The sequence below is a fragment of the Halyomorpha halys genome, unplaced genomic scaffold, assembly GCF_000696795.3.
Source record: "Halyomorpha halys isolate HHAL.00 unplaced genomic scaffold, Hhal_1.1 Scaffold352.1, whole genome shotgun sequence".
Classification (NCBI taxonomy): domain Eukaryota; kingdom Metazoa; phylum Arthropoda; class Insecta; order Hemiptera; family Pentatomidae; genus Halyomorpha; species Halyomorpha halys.
Window position 1 is genome coordinate 899,571 of NW_027111631.1, and position 19,983 is coordinate 919,553.

General features: G+C 31.3%; 1 protein-coding gene across 4 annotated transcripts in view; it reads right to left on the minus strand.

The window, feature by feature from the left end:
• The window catches only part of for (cGMP-dependent protein kinase for), a 601,089-nt gene that overhangs the window by 440,681 nt on the left and 140,425 nt on the right, over positions 1-19,983 (minus strand). The gene's annotated exons all lie outside the window — the stretch shown is intronic.

A 19,983-nucleotide genomic window follows, 5' to 3' on the forward strand; every position in this document is an offset into this window, starting at 1 on the left:
ATATATTTTTAGAACAAATACAACTACAAGTACATACTGTAATTTCTGAATAAAAACATTTAACACTTAAAACATTGTTTAGTAAAAACATAGATATAGTACAAACATATAGATCTCTCTTCTTAATTATATTTAGAAACCCCACAGTAATCGCTTTCCTTTCATGAAATTTATAAATAAACTTGAAGCTGGAATTGGAAGTTGATAGTAGCGAATATACTCAGCATGTTGAAACTGCATAAATCCTATAAATAACATCAAATTTCCATAATGCAACTTAGAGTATGGAACGTCGGAGGAGTGTGGCTATTTGCTTTTTATATCCAGCATTAAGCAACACATAATCTCCAATAAAAAAAACAAAACTAAATGAGCACTACAATAAAAAATAAATAATGGGAATGGGAATAGAAACCATAAATGAAAGAAAACTGTAAAACCGGTCGCTGAAGGCCAGCAAGGCGGGAAGAATTTCCTCCAATAAGTCAGGAATCCCGAATGGTAATTAGCATCAATCTAACAGGTTGTCGACTTCAATTAACGTTTTCTTGCCATTAAACAATACCTAAAATATCCTCAATTAAAAATTAATATGGACATTAAAATCGAATATGTATTTCCGTAAAAGGTTAAGTTATAAACTTTTTTCTTTTATTATTTTCAATCGTATTCATTTCAATTAATATAGAAAGTATAGATAAGTTATTTCTATTCTACTGTTACTTGACTTAAGTTGCTACTGAAGTGGCTGAAAATACCTAATTCTAAGCGACATAAAAATATTGCATTAGTAATATCACAACAGTGAGGTAATATATAATAATGCTTAAAATACCACATACTTGTATGCCATCTAGACGAAAACGTGACACGAATAAATGTAATTTATTATAATAAAATGTTAAAAAGTATTGGCTTAAAAGCTCAGTATAACCTTTAAAAAAAATTATAATCAAAGCTATGAAAACTTTATGGAAAGAAAAAACTAATGATTACTTTTTGGCTCGACTTTTTAAATAATTTTTATCTACCAATAAATATCATTGGGGTCATTTTATTTTTTTTTAAATTTTAAAGTGTATAAAACATGATCGCACAATCAGGAGTGTTAGTAAATTTGATAAATTAATTTTCTAACCTCAGAGTTTGTCAAGGAAAACATTCTAAAACGTAGCGACTTAAGTAGTTAACAATTCCCCATAATTAACTACTCGTTAGAAGTGATATTTATGTTTATAATACATAAATGTAACTGTTTTTTATATCGAATGTACTGAAAATTGTCAATTAATTATACAAATAAAGAAAATAGTTGACAACAACATTCTGTTGGTATATCAAATTCTGTCCATAGAATCTGATGATTTATGGTTCTGTAACTTTTTTAGTAGCAATTTTGGAATTTCAGTTCCTATATGCAATCAAAAAGGTTAAGAGAGGGTTACATAAACCTTAATTCGTTATATATCTAACTATTATTTCTAGCTTGATATTTGTAGTGAAATTAGTTATTATTAATTAAAACACCGTGATATTCGATTTTAAAATATATGAATCCTCATTTCTTCTTTAAAACTCCATCAAATTGTAGAATCTTAATTTATTAAGATTAATATAAAACGGGTTTTCATCTTTACAAATAGGTATTGTTCTAATTTAGATAATAATCCACCTCAGAGGTTGGAACGACAGTGACCAAATGAACTATTGTGAGGTATACTAGACAATTGAAGATCTTGCAATGCCCCAATGCTCCACTTATGTAGAGCGTTTTAAACTTTAGTGTACTTCTTCAGCCGTATTATACATAATATATTATAATAATATAATATATTATACATAATAGTATAAAGGGGATTAGTGTCTTATTATTTTATTGTTATGTTATTCCGAAATTTTACTTACTTATTTTATTCTCTTTTCACTACATACATATTTATATTATTTTTCTTTTTATATTCTTTCTGTTTGTATACATATGGATATATTATTTTTTTTATATTAGTTTAAGTTGTATTCATAAAAAAAAATAATAAAAAACTCTCAGGGATTCCACGCAATATTGAAAATATTAAAATCCAGAAAATCAATTGGACGTTTTAAATTTTGGTACAGGTATTATTATTCATAATTAAAAAAGAAATTTCAAATTACAATACTAAAGTTCGGAGTAATTAAGAATGCCGGGATTTGTAAATGTCAAATTCAATGTAACTCTAAGCATTTACCAAAATTTAATATTTTAAATATTCCAATCTGCAAGCACCCTGCTAATTTTTTTTGTATCGTAAAATTTGAGTTTAAATAATTTGAAAATTGAGTTTCCAGCCTTCACTGTAGGAATCAAAAATCATTATATAGCTTCCAATTAACTATTATTTATAAAATAGATTATTGCAGGATGAGGGTGTTTTTAAAAATTGTTTTTGCACGATTTTGCGTAATTTTGTTTTCATGCTGCAAGAAAATCAAGTAAATTTTTGTCGAATTTTTTAGGTCCTCGAAATTCTTAGTTTTTGGATCTTTAAATTTCACTGCTCATCTACACGTACCGTAGAGATGTCTCTGAACATATTGACATAATATAATTTAATTGGAAATGTCACAAACATATTAGTAATACACACAGACAAGTATTATTCAGAACAGAAGAATAATATCCTGTTGAAGATAGTCACTGCTGGAGGATCTATTTATAGTAACACAGTGATATATCGCTGTTGCCACGACGGAAACTGAGTCACAACGACAAGACATTGTCTAAGCTAGATGAGTATGCGTGGAAACATCACGATTTTTCTAGGCCCACGCAACACGGGCGCCTTGTAACATGCGTTCTGAGCAAGGATACTCTCGACATAAATATATGGAAAGCCGAATTCTTAAATATTTATAAAAGAGAATGTGGGCATTTAAAATTCGTTCCTGTTTAAAGACTTTATTCCAAGGTGAATCACGTATAAGCTCATTGTAGGCATGAGCAAAAGAATCCGGAATACATTAGCTATTTCGACACTCCAAGTAGATTAGTAAGCAAATAACACAAACAATCAGAACAGTTTCATGGTGAATGCCATTAATTCCGTTCAATGTCAGGACTACTAAGAAGGGGAGACTACGCACATGGGATCACCGATTTCAATGAAACTTGTTTTGGTAATACTAGAAAAAATATTATTAGAAATGAGACCGAGGGTTCTTGCCAATGCGCCCAAAGATCCGAGAAAAAAAATGCTTTACATATTTCTAGAAATTTTTGATGTTACTATACCGACTTTGCTCTACATGTATTTAATTGTTATTATAAAACAATCGATTTTTTTTCGTAACCTCCTTTATTATTAAATTCATACAATACATACATACATTATGGAAATGATAAATGTATACCAGTGATAAATGTATACTAGCACCGATCGATGTTTTTTTGTAACCTCCTTTATTATTAAATACATACATACACATACATAATAAAAATGAAAAATGTATACTGGTATAATATTGCCTTGTAGCATTGTAAAGTTAGTTCCAGGCTCCAATTAGGTAGTTCATAATGTAACTAAAGCCAGTGGATTTTTTTTTTAACCTCCTTTATTATTGAATTCATACAATACATAATAGAAATAATAAATATATACTGGTATATTATTGCCCTGGTTTGCCTTGTGGTATTGTACTTTCATGGTACAATGGTTCATGGATTTCGTGGTAATTAATTTCGAATGTGTAGTTTTAGTTAATACGTCAATTTAGCTCTCACAGCGCCCAAATAATTAAAAGTGTTAAAATAAATATTTGTTTAATATTGTTAAAAATATTAATCGATATTTTGGCACTGACGGATGTTGCCACGAGATCGGACCACATTTAGTAAACTTTACTGAATACATCAATAATAAAGATCATAATTCCAGGAAAAGAAAAATGCAACTTTAAAAACTTGTTTTATTGAATTTAGAGTTTTTTCTGTTTACTACAAAATTTAAAAGTAAAAAATATGAGTTTTGCAACTAAACATATATTTCTTATGCACATCAGCGAAAATAAAGCATTATGTGGAGGTAATAATTTTAGAAAACTACAAACAATTTCCATTTATTTTCATTCTTCATATAAAAATTCAAACTATGCATTTTTACTCTTCGAAAAGATATCGAATTTTTCACAATCTACTGTTTTGGGTGTTAATTCTTTTAGGAACGAAACGCGTACATGAAAATACCAACCGTTCCGAGAAGGGTTTGGTGCCCGATATGATCAGAACATTTTCCTCGCTCCATTTGTATTGAAGAAGCGTCCAATTGTTTTCTATTCATAAGAGACGTTAATCGTTTGATGCTCTGCTGGTTTCGGCCTTGGTTGTTTGTAACACTATACTAAGGGACGTGACGGCCGTGCGGGTTGGAACGTAGGTCCCTGGACCACCGGTTCGGAGCGTTGTGGGTTCCATTCTCACTTCAGGCAGTAAATATCTATTTCTCAGCAGACCCAAGAAATGAATCTTGAATCTCTAAACTTTAGTACGCGGTGGCAACTTCAAGATAGTGAGTAACCCACGGGTTACTGCCAAGGGGTTGGCAAAAAGGGTCACTTGCCGGTTCTCCCACCAGATTCCAAGACTTTGTAAAGTAAAATTACTTTCAGATAATTCAGGCACCAGCAGGGTTCAGGAATAATATAATGTAATTAGTTAATAGAAAGAAATTCTACATCCCATTTTATTTTTCCTATAGTAAAATTACGATGGTTTTATATATTAATAATGTAACAATATTCATAATACAGCATAATGCCTTTAAATTATAGAATGTTTGAATCTAAGCACTAATAAATAAATATCTGTAAAAGAAAACATACATTTATAAAACACAAAGAAAATATGAAAGAAATGGAAAAAAAACAACTAGTCAACGATACTACGTCACTACAAGCAGTTTTCCTTCATTTTTACTTGTAAAATATTTGTAAATATCACAATTTCTCTTACGGGAAATACGTTGATCCTCCCAAAAGATACTTTTTGTTTAAAGGTATTTACTTGCAAAGCAAATACGATCATAACAAAGGCAAATTATCTATATTATCGATTATCGGCCTATAGTGTTTGTTTCATTAAGAAATATTTTTTAAAAATAATAATGATAAGTTAGAATTTCAACAGTAGTTTTATTGTATTTTTCATTCGTTTATCACGTTGTAAAGGAAGTTCACAACACTCTTGTCTTAATCAGTGATTTTATTTACAAAATTTGTATTATAGGGTGTGAATAGCTCAGGGGTATAGCAATGGACTACTAACTCCAAGGATCTCGGCTCGAATCCGTCTGTGGTAGATAATTATTGTCTGTTAAATATAGCCGTTGAGTCAGACGTGAGACCTCTGGGATCCACTCACCCTTATAAAGTGGATACCCTTAATTGGGTAAAAATCTGGTAGGCGAGCGTGATTCTGACCAAATCACACCCGTGCACAACCGTTGGTCTAGTAACAGTACTTCCTTAAAAATTACTCCACCATTGATACCATTGATGGGTAGTGGGTGGCGGTACAAATTTTATATCAACTATACATCATAACTATAACTATATATCAACTTAAATAAATTAAACGGAATATTATAATAGAAGAAACTTTAAACAATTATTCAGAAAAAACACAATAAAATAAATAGTAAATGGATAGATTCTATCAAAAAAAAAAAATATTCGGCCTATTACCCCCGGTCATAATCTGCGTTTATGTAGTGTAGTAATAGTTGATGTTTTATGAAAGGTTGACATACACCAATCACGATTGAATTACACTGCGCAATTTAGTGTAAGTTAAATATATTACCAATACCTATTACTTAGATACCTATATATCATGGGATACAAAATAGATATTTTCATTGAAATTCCTATGCGTTTTTTCCGAGAAATTAACCTTGCTCTGAAGTTAATTATGGCTTCAAGGTTTTTACTTAATAGATAATAAAGTAAGCAGCTAATTATTTATTCTGAAAAAATATCAAAATATATATTTATAAATTATCTGCCAAAAGGCAAACAATTATTTATTCCATGATTCAGCCCCGGTAGATATTCTTTTTTTCCTCCTACCTCGCCATTTCTGGTAAACGGTGTGCGGAAACAGTGGGGTACGCTACGCTTTCAGTATTTAACACTTTTTAATGTATGTTTTATTTACATTTGTTTTTTGTTATTTAGGAAGAACCATTCTGTTCGGGAGCACACCATGCCTATAAAATGTGGGTACCCATATTTGGTGAAAAAGATGGCTGTTGGGCGTTTTTAAATCTTGAACAAATTACCTCCTTGCACAGCTGATGTTCAAGAAAGAGTACTTCTTACAAATTATTGAACCTTTGACCCACTATGGGTTGTAATGGTACAGGTTTTTAAAAAATGTTTTTATTTATTTTTTACCTAGCTATGAATTATAATATAATTTAATTAATAAACTTATTTAGAATGTAAGTATGTTTTGTTTTCAATAATTGATATAAACAAAATTTTAATATTCAAGTTTTTTTTAAAGAAATTTGTCGTGATAAAGTTTTATAGACCATAAAACTAAAAAAAAAAAAAAAAATAAACATAAAATGGAAATTGAATTAAAAAAAGAAAAAAGTTAAAACGATGAAATATTTATCAAAAGCTATTAATTCCTAATTCATATTGGAGAAACCCCTAAAAGGAATAAAACTTCGCTGAGATATCCAGTTGGGATCGTAAATATAACGCTTCACATGGTTTAGGACATAAAAATTCAAAAATCAAGATCACAACCTTCGAATATTTAATTGACATTTCCTCCTTATGGGTTTGAAACCAGCTATCTCTATTAGTTCATATCTATATAGGGATTTAGCCAAAATGTCAATGAAAAAAACGCCAGAATTTTCAATGAAATCATCATCAAATGAATTTCTAGCGTCAGTAAAACTAAATAAAGCAATCGCCCATAAATTCAGGATTAAAGCGAAAAATATGTATTATTTTTTATTTGCAACTAAGTATTTCTTTAGATTATTTTAAATATTTCTTAACAATACTGTTGCAACAGTCATTCAACTGATACGTTTTTAAAGATAACTCAACTTCTCAATTACGTAAATAACAATTGAAAGTATGTAGCAACGTCTTTAGAGAGTTCTGAGTTGTGCTATTGAGCCCATAAAAATAATCCTTTGTTTTGTTTCAGAAATTTGCAGTTCCTATAAATGAACCAACATTAGTCAAAAAGTCAAAGTGGAGAAACAAAAAAAAAAAAAACAAATGTAAAAATGGAGCTTTGTTTACGTAAAAAAACGGGTTATTTACTGTAAGAAAATGGTCCAATTTTTACCGGTACAATAATGTCATAAAAAAGTATATATTGAAGCATTCAAATTGCATGCCTCCTACAGTCAATTTTATTTTATTTAAAGCTCCATATATAAGTTTAAAACGAAAAACAACAATTAAAAACGTGATAGCAAATTATTTAAAGTAGAGCTAATTCTCTAAAATATGAGCTCTTTACTTTCAATAGTTCCTTAGATATAAAAATTCATGAAACAAAAGTTTTGTCCAAACAACTATAGAAAGAAACATTCTGTGAATTGATTTTGGCATATGTCATAAAAATTACTACTCCAACGAAAATAATGATAATGGATAATTTAACTGGAAACGGAAATCTGTACGTCTAATATATATGAGGAGAAGATGGCTGGAGGTGCCGGCAGAAAATAACACAAATAAGATTTTTAAAAACCTATTTAATAGTGGCTTTCATCAGGGCTAAGAACAAATAACAAGATACAAACCAAGGAATAAAAGAAAAAATATATACAGAATGTTTAAAGTAAATGATTATGCAGAATGTAAAACAATAAAAATAAAGTAATAAAAGAAGTGGAACTTTATATACATATATACATCAAGTAAATTTGCTGTAAGTGACATAACATGATACAAACATGTGGAGAATTTCTTTTCAGACGCCTAGGAAGATTATTAGGTAATGAAAGAGAAGCCAGGTAAGAAACGAGTTAGTTTAGGTGGCTGAAAAGTTTATCATGGAAGGATTGGTATTTGCTTCTGGCCAAATAGGTAACATATGAAACATTGAGGTCCTGAATGGATTTTACGAAGGATTTAGGATTGTAATGATTGCATTCGAGAGGAATTCGATGGTTTAGTGGAGCCCCATAGCTCAACTCCGTATGTCCAGATAGGCCTTATAATAGTCATGTAGATCAGTCTTTTGTAATGGATTGGCAGTTTAGGTGCTAGATATCTCTGAAGGATGGCAGGGTCATTTGGAGTGGGGTATCGTCTTCTTCTTCAATGTGTTCAAGGTGGATTGAATTAAGGATGTAAGGGTGCGACTCAAAGGTTTTAGAAAGGTGCTGACCAAATATTTGAGATTTTTCTTTATCCGATTTTGTCCATGTTTGTGATTCAGTAAGAAGTGGGTAATTGAAATTCTTGAAGTTGAGAAGCTTCTTAGTAGTCGCTCAAATTTTGCGTTTTGAATTTTTTAAGTTTCTTCGTCAATTAGAATATGTTTTATCTGTTTTATTCTGTGCCACTTCGCTCTTGCTGTGTTTTTTCCTTTAATAAGATGCAAATGTGCAGTGGTAAGTTAGTAAGTATGGTATTATTAATTTTACTGATAGTCGTGTTGTAGTATAAAAATAAATAAGAAAATAGTATAAAGAATCAAAATATAAAGTTAAGTTAGAAAAAATAAGTGATTAGAAAATATTTCAATATTATTATTAATATCTTTTTTTATTCATTGGTCGTTATCTTATTTTTTGTTTTTAGCTCTTGACTACGTTGGCACTATTAAATAAGTTTTTAAAACTTATTTATGTTATTTTCTGATCGCACCCTCAACCATCTTCTCATCATTTTCATCTGTATTGATAATAGTTCCTGAGATATGTTTTTTCCAAAATGAATTCACTAACTACTGATTTTTGTTATTAAATGTTGACTTTTGAAGAAAAGGTATCTCGAGAACTATTGAACTTCAATAGCTCTATTAGGACTCATTTGTTTGGCAAATTTATTCTACTTCAATGATACAGGTAATTTTAAGAACGTAGAGCTCTGAATAAAAACTGACTTAACGCATTAAAACATGAACCAATTTTTATTACTTCGCTATATATAGTTTTCATTAAAGTAATCAAAAATTGAAATGAAATAACTTGAATTATTTATTTTATTTTTTCACGGGCTTTTGGACTAATATGCAATGAAGAAACAACAGTTGTGAAATTGTGTTTTATAAGCTACTAGTTTAAAAAATCTTATGTGAAGATGACATGGTAAGCAGGAGAAGATTCTAATTAGATGTAAATAATTTCAGAGAGGAGTCGTTTGTCATGGTTAGGGACAGTGGCTAGAATGTAAATATTGTCGAAATCAATAGAGTGGTTTAAAGATAAGGAATGTTCGAATAATTTGGAAGCAGCAAAGATATGGAAGAGAGAATATTTGTGTTGCGTTATGCAGTCTTAAAGTAGGTTTTTAGTTTCGCCAATGTCAGATCAGTTACAAATAGGAGTAGAATAAGGGAAAGGGTATACAACATGAGAACGGTAATGTAGTTGAAGTTTTATTCTTGCTCATTATATCATATATAACGTAGAAGAACATCATTTAAAAAAACAATTTTATGCAGGCTATTCAATCTTTTTGTGATAAATTATAATAGAGAAAGTTGACTGTGATAAAAAGTTTTTATTTTTAATTTAATGTGAAGAACAGACAAATTAGTGTTATTTGTGAACTGAAATTAATGACCTGCATAAAGTTATTTATTTTTTTTTAATGATGTTCTAAAATTGTATTAGGATTGTCCTTGAGGATGGCTGAAACTTCGGAGTTATAAAGAAATAAAAATTGTTTTGAGACTAAAATAGGATCAAATTTATTAATTTAAACAATTAAATTTTATCTTCTACTAGTATCAATTTACAACTATCATCGTAATTTATTGTTATGTATATTTCCAAGGTAATTTATTATTATATTTTTAATATATATATACTTATTTGGTCTCTGAATTAGGGGTGTTATCTCGTTTTGTTTTTTTCAGCCCTGATGAAAGCCTGAAATTAAGATCGAAACATCGGCACCAATAATTAAGATTCGTTAATTATGTGTGTCTTCTTCTGATCGCACCCCCGACCATCTACTCCTCATATAGAAAAAAAGTAGACAGCAGAGCTCCTGATTCCATAACTCTTAACTCAGGAATATAACGCTAGTTTTTGTTAGGCTAGCATATGAAAAGTAATCAAAAGCAAACTTGTTACCCGTACCACCAAGTTCACCCTGTACAAAACGTTGGTATAAGGTTAGTCGTCACATACGGTGGAGAAACTTGGACCCAGATCAATAAAAACATTAACCTGCAAAACAGGTTTGAAAGGGTAATTCTGAGGAGAATCTTAGGGCCCGTATGCGAGAATGGTAAGTGGCGAAGAAGGAAAAATGGTGAACTTTGGGCTCTACAAGGAATGTAGCATCTCCTCGTGCATAAGGATATGGAGGCTTAAATGGCTTGGCCATGTAATGAGGATTAGCGAGGAAAGAGTGACTCATAAAATGTACAGTTGTTTCGGATGGTGTGCGGCAACGTGGTAGTCCGAAGAGCCAATGGAGGGATGCCACGAGGCGGGATCTTTTAAGTTTATGACTATCAGGGAAAACACGAAGAAAATAGTTTATCATGTAAAGCGTAGAGTAGGTTTAAGGTGCTTAGACGTAAGGTACGTACATACTACATAATTATAATATAAATAATTCGGTTACCATTAAGTTATAAATGGTAACCGAATTATTTTTAGATACTGGTAATTGATATTGATTAATTTTTTCTAAAGAATACAATTTTAAATCATTATCAAACAATGAGTCCCTAAAGAGCCTATTGAGTTTTTTAAATGTAGTGCTTAATTTTAAAGGGTTAGCAGTGCTCTAACTGGATATATCATTAAGGATGACTGGACACTGGGAAATCAATCGAATACACATTGGTTAGAGTATTAGAAATTCATCCGGTGCAACAAGATTGTTGTTGTTGAATAAATAATAACAAATATATTGCATCATCTTTTTGTATAAGGTACTGACCCAGCAATGAAGTTTTTTTTTTTAATACATTTCTAAGATTTAGCGAAGATATAGTAACATGTAAAATTAAACAAATGTCGATTTTAATTCAAGATCGGTCTAATAATGTTTACTTACTATATATTAAGTAATTTACTTTTAAGGCTATGTGTATAAAGGAATTACTAAGTAGATTATTACAGTGTAGTACAGCTTACAACCGAACTCATTTCATAAACAGCCATTATTATATTGGAGTAGATTAAATTAATAACGTCTTGAACCTTCCTTTATACGCTCGCTATATAATTAATGCTAAGAGTAGTGGGCGGTGAAAGGTTTCGCAATACTTAAGTGGAAAGGATGGATTGGTTGTTTTGATCTCAACAACTGCCTTAGATGGAGGGGCACTCGACCTGCTGCTGATCTGCAGACCACCACTGTAGGATGACTTTGGCGTTGCTCTGCTCAGTTTGTAACGCTCTCACTGTTATTCATGAAGTGCCACCGTACGTCTGGGACCTCCTTGGCAGCAATATCGTAGTAACACCTCAAGCTCTTTCAATGTTACCCACCATAAATAAACCTTACTATCTTTTAGACAGGAGAGAGGTAATCCATAAGGAAATCACTGGAGCTATAGTCTCTGGAGATGACCTCTTCATCGGCATTCAGTTCGCATGGCTGACTTTCCAAAGAGGATGGTACCCCAGGGCAGCAGTAGTGGTGTTAGCAGAAAAAGTAAATTATCATATGTTCTGCCGGCTGTGGTCAGTAAGGATAGTAAACGTTGTCGTGCTCACAACCACTGGTCTCTACATATACAACCCATTCCTACAATCGATCATCTCTGTTGGAGAGCATGTCAGCCAGAATCTGACAGACCGCTGGAAAGATTTGCAAGGCATCAAGATCCCTATTTCTGTCTACGAAAATCCTGTCAATTACATTGCTGAATCAGGAATATCTTTGGGATCTGGTTTAGATGGTTCAGCTCTTTATGAACTTGCAAAGTACTGGAATATGACAGTGGAGCTCAGAGTGAACAAGAAAATGAATGATTCAGAACGTCAGGTTTGTAAACGCATCAATTCCTTTTTATACTGGGCACAACGTTTCCTGTTGACGAAAATTAATAATTTTTTTTTTTAATTTTAGGTGCTGTGGGGAAAGTCAGATATATCGTTCACCGGTCGTTCTTTATTACAAAATAGTTACGGGCTTCAATTTACCTCGGTCGTATACGGCGACAGAGTATGTGTAATAGTAAGACTGCCACCAAAATTGAGAGGTTGGGATGTTTTATTGCGTATTTATGATTGGAAGGTTTACGTAGTGTTCTTCACTGTCCTTGTTTTGACAAATAAAGCCTTTCGCTTATTAGCTAAGAGAAAGAATCGAAAAAATGCCCTGGATAAGGTAATGAGAAGTATGACGAATATTGCAATCGCGCGCCCCCCAACGGCCTTTCCAGAACGAATCATCTTAAGTTCAAGTATGATATTGGGCCTTATCATTGTCACTATTTACCAAGCCTCCATGTTTCATTTTGTCAGACAAAGTGTCCGGCATAATAAAATGAAAACTCTTTTGGAAGTTTTCAAGAGCGAAATACCTCTGAGAACGAATGAAATCGGTCTAAGGGATTTTTTCCTTCCTTGGGAACCTAAAGAAATTAGAAAATTGGGTAAAAAGCTTAAAGAAGACGTAAATATTAACAATGCTCTTAAATCTGGTTTTGTAGCGACAAGGGAGAAATACTATCATCTACTGAGGGATGCCAATTTGTTGCAAAAAGACTTTTACGTATTGAAACAAAGGGTCGGGAGCTTTACTATGGCTTACACGGTGAAGAAGGGCAGCCCATTTCTAGAACCACTCACCAAATTCACTTTGAGGATCTTCGAAGCAGGACTTTATCGAAAGTGGCGTCGCATGACTGTCGCTAAGATGGCCAGACGTGATGACACCAATGAAGAAACTTCTATACCACGAAGTCTACATATGTCCGATACTGAAGTCGCTTTTGTCGTATTACTTATAGGTAAGTAGGTCCATTGTGAAAAGGATGTATGAAACCAAGTTTTAACTGACTTAGATGTCTTTCCCAAGTGATTAATTAACTGATTTTTTTAAAATCAAACTTTACCTACGTAAGCTCAAAGGTTAGTTATGTGCAATCCTTCTTTCGATAACATAAAGCGGTGACTTAACCATTCTATTCCATTTCATGCAGGAAAATCATGACAGTTAGGTCTCATAGTGGGAACAATCTTAGTATTACTAAGTCCTGAAACAGTACTCTACTTGGTACTTGTTTGTATCTTAAAAACGTTTATGGAGAAAATTTAACACCATTAAATCTCTTACAAGAACAAAAACCCGATCTTTTTCATAATTGTAATGGTTTAAGAAATATATGCTCATCGAAGGAAAAAAAGAGATTAATCTTTCTAGTTTATTATTTTTACCAATGTATCTTTTTGATTAATTTTAAGTAATGAAATATTTAATTTGGTCTCCAAAAAATTGGTGTTTAATCCAAAATCGGGATAAAAAAAAACCGTATTGAAACCTAAAATCTTTTTCTGTGAAGATGGTCAGGGGCGCGGTCAGCAAATTATAAAAATAAACGAAACTAATTCATTTGTGCCGATGACGTATCGATCTGAACTTCAGGTCTTCATCGAAAAATTTTGCTAACCACACCCCCGAACATCTTCTTCCCATATTGATCTACGGTCAACTATTTAAACCGCATCGTAAAACCTTTTATTTGAAAGAGAGGTTCTTGCCCCCAAAATTGTTGATTCAAATATCGCAAATTTCTCCAACTATGGTATGTACGAAAAATAGTAGTACATTCTTGTAGAAAATGTGATGCTCTTCGATTTTTGGCAAATATACTTCTAAGATATGATCCACCTTTTTTAAGATATAAATAAAAAACCCTAAAACATGACTTTCTATTCCCCACACCTGTCTTTGGATCAGCACGAACATGCCACCTCCTATGTAGACTAAACAATGCCCTTAAGTAAATACTGGCACTTCAGCCAATTCTGTCAACAACCTCCTCATTGACTGACCTGTGGTCCGAGAGTAATCTTTTTAAGTCGGAGATTCTAATAGTACAAATTATCTCCCACTTGTAGTAAAGAGATTTATTGTAGCAGATCAGCTAATTAAATTAATAATATGTGAAGATAAGTAATATTTTTTAGACAAAATCGTTCCGAAAAAATAACACAAAACGTATTTTTTAAAAATCTAATAATGAAATTATAAAATATCCTATAACGTTTTAAAAACAAATATTTATAACTAATATTTTTTATTTACTCACAATTTTTCAAAATGGATGAATGTCTGCCACTTACCTGAAAACAGAAAAAAAAATATTAAAATGAAACTTGAAACAGCATAATCAGAGTGCTACCAATGGGTAGTTTCACTCCATCTTGATCTTACATCAAATTTACTTGATGTATCTTTATGTAAATACAGTTTTAAATAGCAATAAATAAATTTTAAAAATAGCATAATGTGTAAGGGCCACTTTAATGGCCCATTAAGACGGACTTCATAATATTAATTTGAAAAAAATAACGTATAACGATAAGAATAGTACGACGTGTTATCTGATAGTAAGGGTTTGGTCAAAGAAATAAATAAATGAAAAGATATAAATTAAAAATAAAAAAAATAAATCTGGACCACTACGAGCGATGATGGTCAGGGGAAAGTACTTTAGAAGGTAATACTGATACTGGAACAACGGTTGTGTAAGGAGTTGATTTGGTCGGAGTACCCACTTAATGAGGCTGGGTGAACCCCGGGAGGCCTCCTGAACCCATGGCTACAGTGACCAGAAGATAATTATCTGCCACTGGATTCGAACCCGTGTCCTTGGGGTAATGTAAGACTGTAGAGTACGATAATTATTCCTACTGTTCCTTAACTGAAACAATTTTGCAAATATCGTTAAGAAAGAGAATGATAATTAGAAACTACATTACATTGAACCAATTGGTATTTAAAACCAATAGGAAGTTTGATTGATACATTTGAACCTTCATATGCAATCAGAATACAGTTTCCAAAGTGGACACCACGGAACACTATGGTGCTCCGAACGCATCCCTGGCCGCTGCAAGCCAATGTAACAAACATTTAAAAAAATTTAAACTGAAATAACAAATATGCAGTACATTCCAGTATTTACTTTGAAATGTGTTTGTTATTTTCCTGATATTTAACCGCTCTAAGAATAATAGTTCAATTGTAGTCTGAAGTATTGCAGGAAACTATTTAAAACTCTCTTAGCTAGTAATTTTTACAATCATAAAGTTTCAAGTGATTGAAATCAAACATTATTTATATTATACTTTTTTATGACCAATTGTAACTTAATTACAAACACGTCAATTGTAGCCATATCGATATGCAAGTAAAAACAAAATAATACAATAAAGATCAGAACAAACCCTCTGTTTCAACTTAATTAGTTCATCTCTATGGGTATTACATTTAATAAAAAAAGTGATTATAAGCCATTTTGCTTTTTACTTATAATGTAAATCATTTCTGAACCTTTTGGCGTAAAATAAACTTTAAAAACATAATCCTAATTATCTCTTCTACTATTTTGGTGTTATGGTCTTCGAGAGACTGTGACATGACCTCCATCGACCAATACTCAATGTACAGGCACCTTTCCGAATATCTAAATCATATATCACGGTTAACATGCAAATTATCAAAAAAGCGTTTAAAAAAATGCTCTCGATTTACGCCTTCAGGAGGCGTCGGACTAAAAATCTACTAGATATAAATACGTTCTAAAATCTAATTTAATAAAAAAAAAATACTCTATCTCATTACAACCTGTTTCATAGACTAATTATTAAATTATTTAAAATTACATTTTTAAGTTAATTAGTAATTAAATTATGAAATATTTTCAGGACATGGATTGGCATTTGTTGTTTTTCTGCTAGAACTGCTCGTGAAGAATTGGTCGAGAATACGATTTCAAAAATTTTGGAGTTTTCTGAAGACAGTATTTGATATAATTTTCTGCTAATTGTTTTTAAATATCTAATTATTACATTAGTATGATAGTACTAGACTCTGTATTCTATTATATATTATTAATTACATAGTTTCCAAATGTAATAAAACCTTAATTATCTACCTCATCAGAAAAAAAATATATTAACCACATGTGATTTAACATAAACAAATAGGTTTTTATTATTGGCGCGACATACCGTGGAGGTCCACGACCTCCCGCGATGTAATAAAGAAATACATACAGTAGAAGCTAAAAAATATGCATTCATTATGGATGATGAAAAATATATTTATTATATTACAGTTTCCTTGAATGTAAGTAGTAGGTACAGAGGAGATATTCTGTTATGGGTAATATTTTTAAAATGTCTTGTTTATTAAGATTATAAATGGATTAAAGTACATAGGAAGTCCTTTTCCCTTAACTTTCAGAAGTAGATTAAATACTTATCACATAATAATCGAAGCTCAATGATTAATGGAGAAATAATACAAACTAATAACTTTTATTTTAATTAAACAAAAGTGATAGCGATATTATTTTCAGTACCACTAGAAAAATAATTTAGAATTTGAGCTTAAGAAATTTGTAAAAATATATGAACGTTTTTTATTTAATTTTTTATAGTTTATTTTTATTTTAATAGTTGTTAATTAAATTATTAATTGTATCACTTGAGTTCAATTCATATTGTACTTATCTAGCTTAAAAATTGTATAGTCTCCACAACGCCCTAATAGTCAAAATTGTAATTAATAGATTTCACTTATGTCAATCATTTTCATATGTTATTTTGGCACCAATAGATAGATGTTATCTGGTCAGACCATATTTGATGTAATTATCTAAATGAATAAAAAAAAAAAGATTGGAAATTATAAAAAAAAAAAACATGAGCAGCAAAACTACGTCATTAAGATCTTATTTTCCCTTTAGTATAGTTTTAAAAACAGATAATTAATAGTTTCATTGTTTCAATAATGATTAGAAACCGAAAAGAAAAATAAGTTGAGACCCCAAAAGGTCTCAACCAAACTTCACAATTACCAACTTAATTTTTTTTTTTTTTTTTCCATTGATAGATTTATTTATTGATAGATATTACAATCTGCCACACAGTTGTGGGCGATAGGTAATATTGATAAATGATTTCATACATACTAAAATAAAAAAAAAAAAAAAAAATAATAAAAAAAAAATAAATAAAAAAAAAAATAAAATAAAATAAAAAAACTCACCAACTTAATTAACCTTCAAATTCGCCTAAACCTAAACTTAATTTGAGGTTATGACCACAAAAAAATGTTGGAGATAGGAGGACAAAGGTGAGTTTGAAGATTTTTCTTTAGCACGACTCAATTTATATACATCTTTTCAATCCTCCAACTCATTTTGGAGGGGCTGTGAAGGAACTCAAATAATAAAACCCGTTAAAAAAAAAAGGATCAAGACCAGACGAACTTTGGACTGATATTAGTCCTCAATTGAATAATAATTCATTAATTATTAATAATTATCCTAAAAAAATCCTAAGATAAAATAGATGTGAACAAGAAATGCCAATTACCAAACGCTAAAGATAAATCTTTTATTTTGATTTCTATGCTTGCTCTTATTTTCAACGGTTTGTTTAAATTTTAGGTCAATGAATTTTGCTTTAAATAAGTTAAATGGTAATTTGATGATTACCACCTGTCTCATTTTAATTTTATATATTTTTCAAACAATATCAAGAAAATGCGTTCAGGAATAATGGAATACTTTAAGGATAATTGAAACTACATATATTGTACACCAATTTAAAACTACAGGTCTAAAATTAAATTTATTTTATCATTTTTCACTTTTTATTCATTGCATTGTATCCTTCCCTTGTATGCAAATCCAATGATTTTGAAAACTGGTTTTCAATATATAAGTCTTCTTGAGTAAGCAGGGGGACCACTGAGTAGTGATGATAAATCAAACAGATATGATTTTTTTTACGAAAATTATTTATTATACACCTATATGCAAGCTTGAGAACACCAGTGGATTAATTTCAAAGTTGCCATGTACTATTAAGACTTGAGTGGATTAAGGTGAAACTCTTAATTTTTAATATGAAGATTAATGTAAATATGAAGATTTTTCTAAACTCACTTTTTTTTCTCATTAGAAGTCATTTATTTATTTTGTTAAATATGCCATTCTTTTTGTTATTAACTTTACTTTTATCTTTTATTAAGAATCATTATTTTATCTTTTTTTTTTGTTTTTTGGTCTCCCTTCAAAACGAATAAATCTTTATTTTATCTTAATTTTTTGTTTTATTTATAACATTGTATATAGTCAGGGATTTTTTTTTATGAGACTATCCTTCCCCTCATAATCAATTAATAAAAAAAATGTATCTCTCACATTAACCATGTAAGGCCCCCTAGGCAGACCTGGTATTACATAAATAAATAGAAAACAGAAATCCACGTTTAGATCATTGTTAAAACAAAACAAAAGAATGGAAATATGATGATTAGTAACACTTATTTGACTAGGGAAAATTGAATAACTGAATAAGATGTATTTGAAGTATTTTTATGAACCAAAAAATCTTTGATTTTGAGAAGTTTATAAATTAATTTTCATATACTTATAAAAAACCTCCTGATATCTCGGAAAGAATGATTTTAGCTCATCATAATATAGAATTATTAACCCTGTAGATTAATTATTTATTAGGTAATTAACCGAAAACCATTTCATCCATTTGATTAAAACGTAATCTTCAGTAATTGATTTTTAACAAGATGGAGTGGCTGCCTCTTCAACAGCGGTCAAGTGTTGCTGAATCAGAGAATACAGCAAAGCCCGTAAGTATGAACATCACCTTTATGGTACAGGCCTATTTTGCGCTCAACAATACACAGTTTCCAGAAATACCACCTCAGATCTTAAGACTTCTCGGACATTCTGTCATTGTCAGTCCCGAAGCATTGAGATATCTCCGGAATGTAGACCATCCACACATATTGGCTTATTACGGGAACCTTGTAGAGAACGAGCTGACAGGAGCGGTGATAGCAGGACACGGCCGGCACCTCTTCGAGCAGATGTCTTTTCTGTACTCGCAGAGGGGCTGGATGGAAAGGGCTATAATAATCCTCATCAGTAAGTACCCACAGCAAATCTTCTTCTCGAGAAACTGGGACAGGAGAGTTATGAACATAATTCAATTCACGGGTGAAGAACTGTACGCATACAATCCTTTTCGGACCAGTGTTGTCAAGCTGGAGCTTGAAGACGCGTGGAAGACGATGACTGAACGATGGAGAGACCTACAGGGCTACAAGATTCCAATCACCGTGTTCCCACACATGTATAGCTACCTAAGACAATTCGGTCCTTCCCCTGGAGGAGGAATCGACGGCACAGCCATCTTCGAGCTGGCCAAGCGCTGGAACATGACTGTGGTCCTCAAACATGTTATTGGTGATGAGTATGGACCCACTCGCGCAAACGTATTGGTATCTAAACTTTATTATATATTATCCTTACCCATTATTTATATTAAATCTCCACTAGTATATCCCCTTGTGGCGCCACACCGTTCATTTGACATGGCTAAAATTTTCATCCATTGAGAATGTTGGTATCTGGATGTTCCCATATCAAATTTCAACCATTTCTTTAGTATTACTTTTATAAAATTTGAGACGATCGCCATAGAGTCCATGAGAGGACACTGGAAATTACTTTTTCGATATAACTATTTTAAGGGGGGAATAGGGTGGTTTATGGGGTTATAT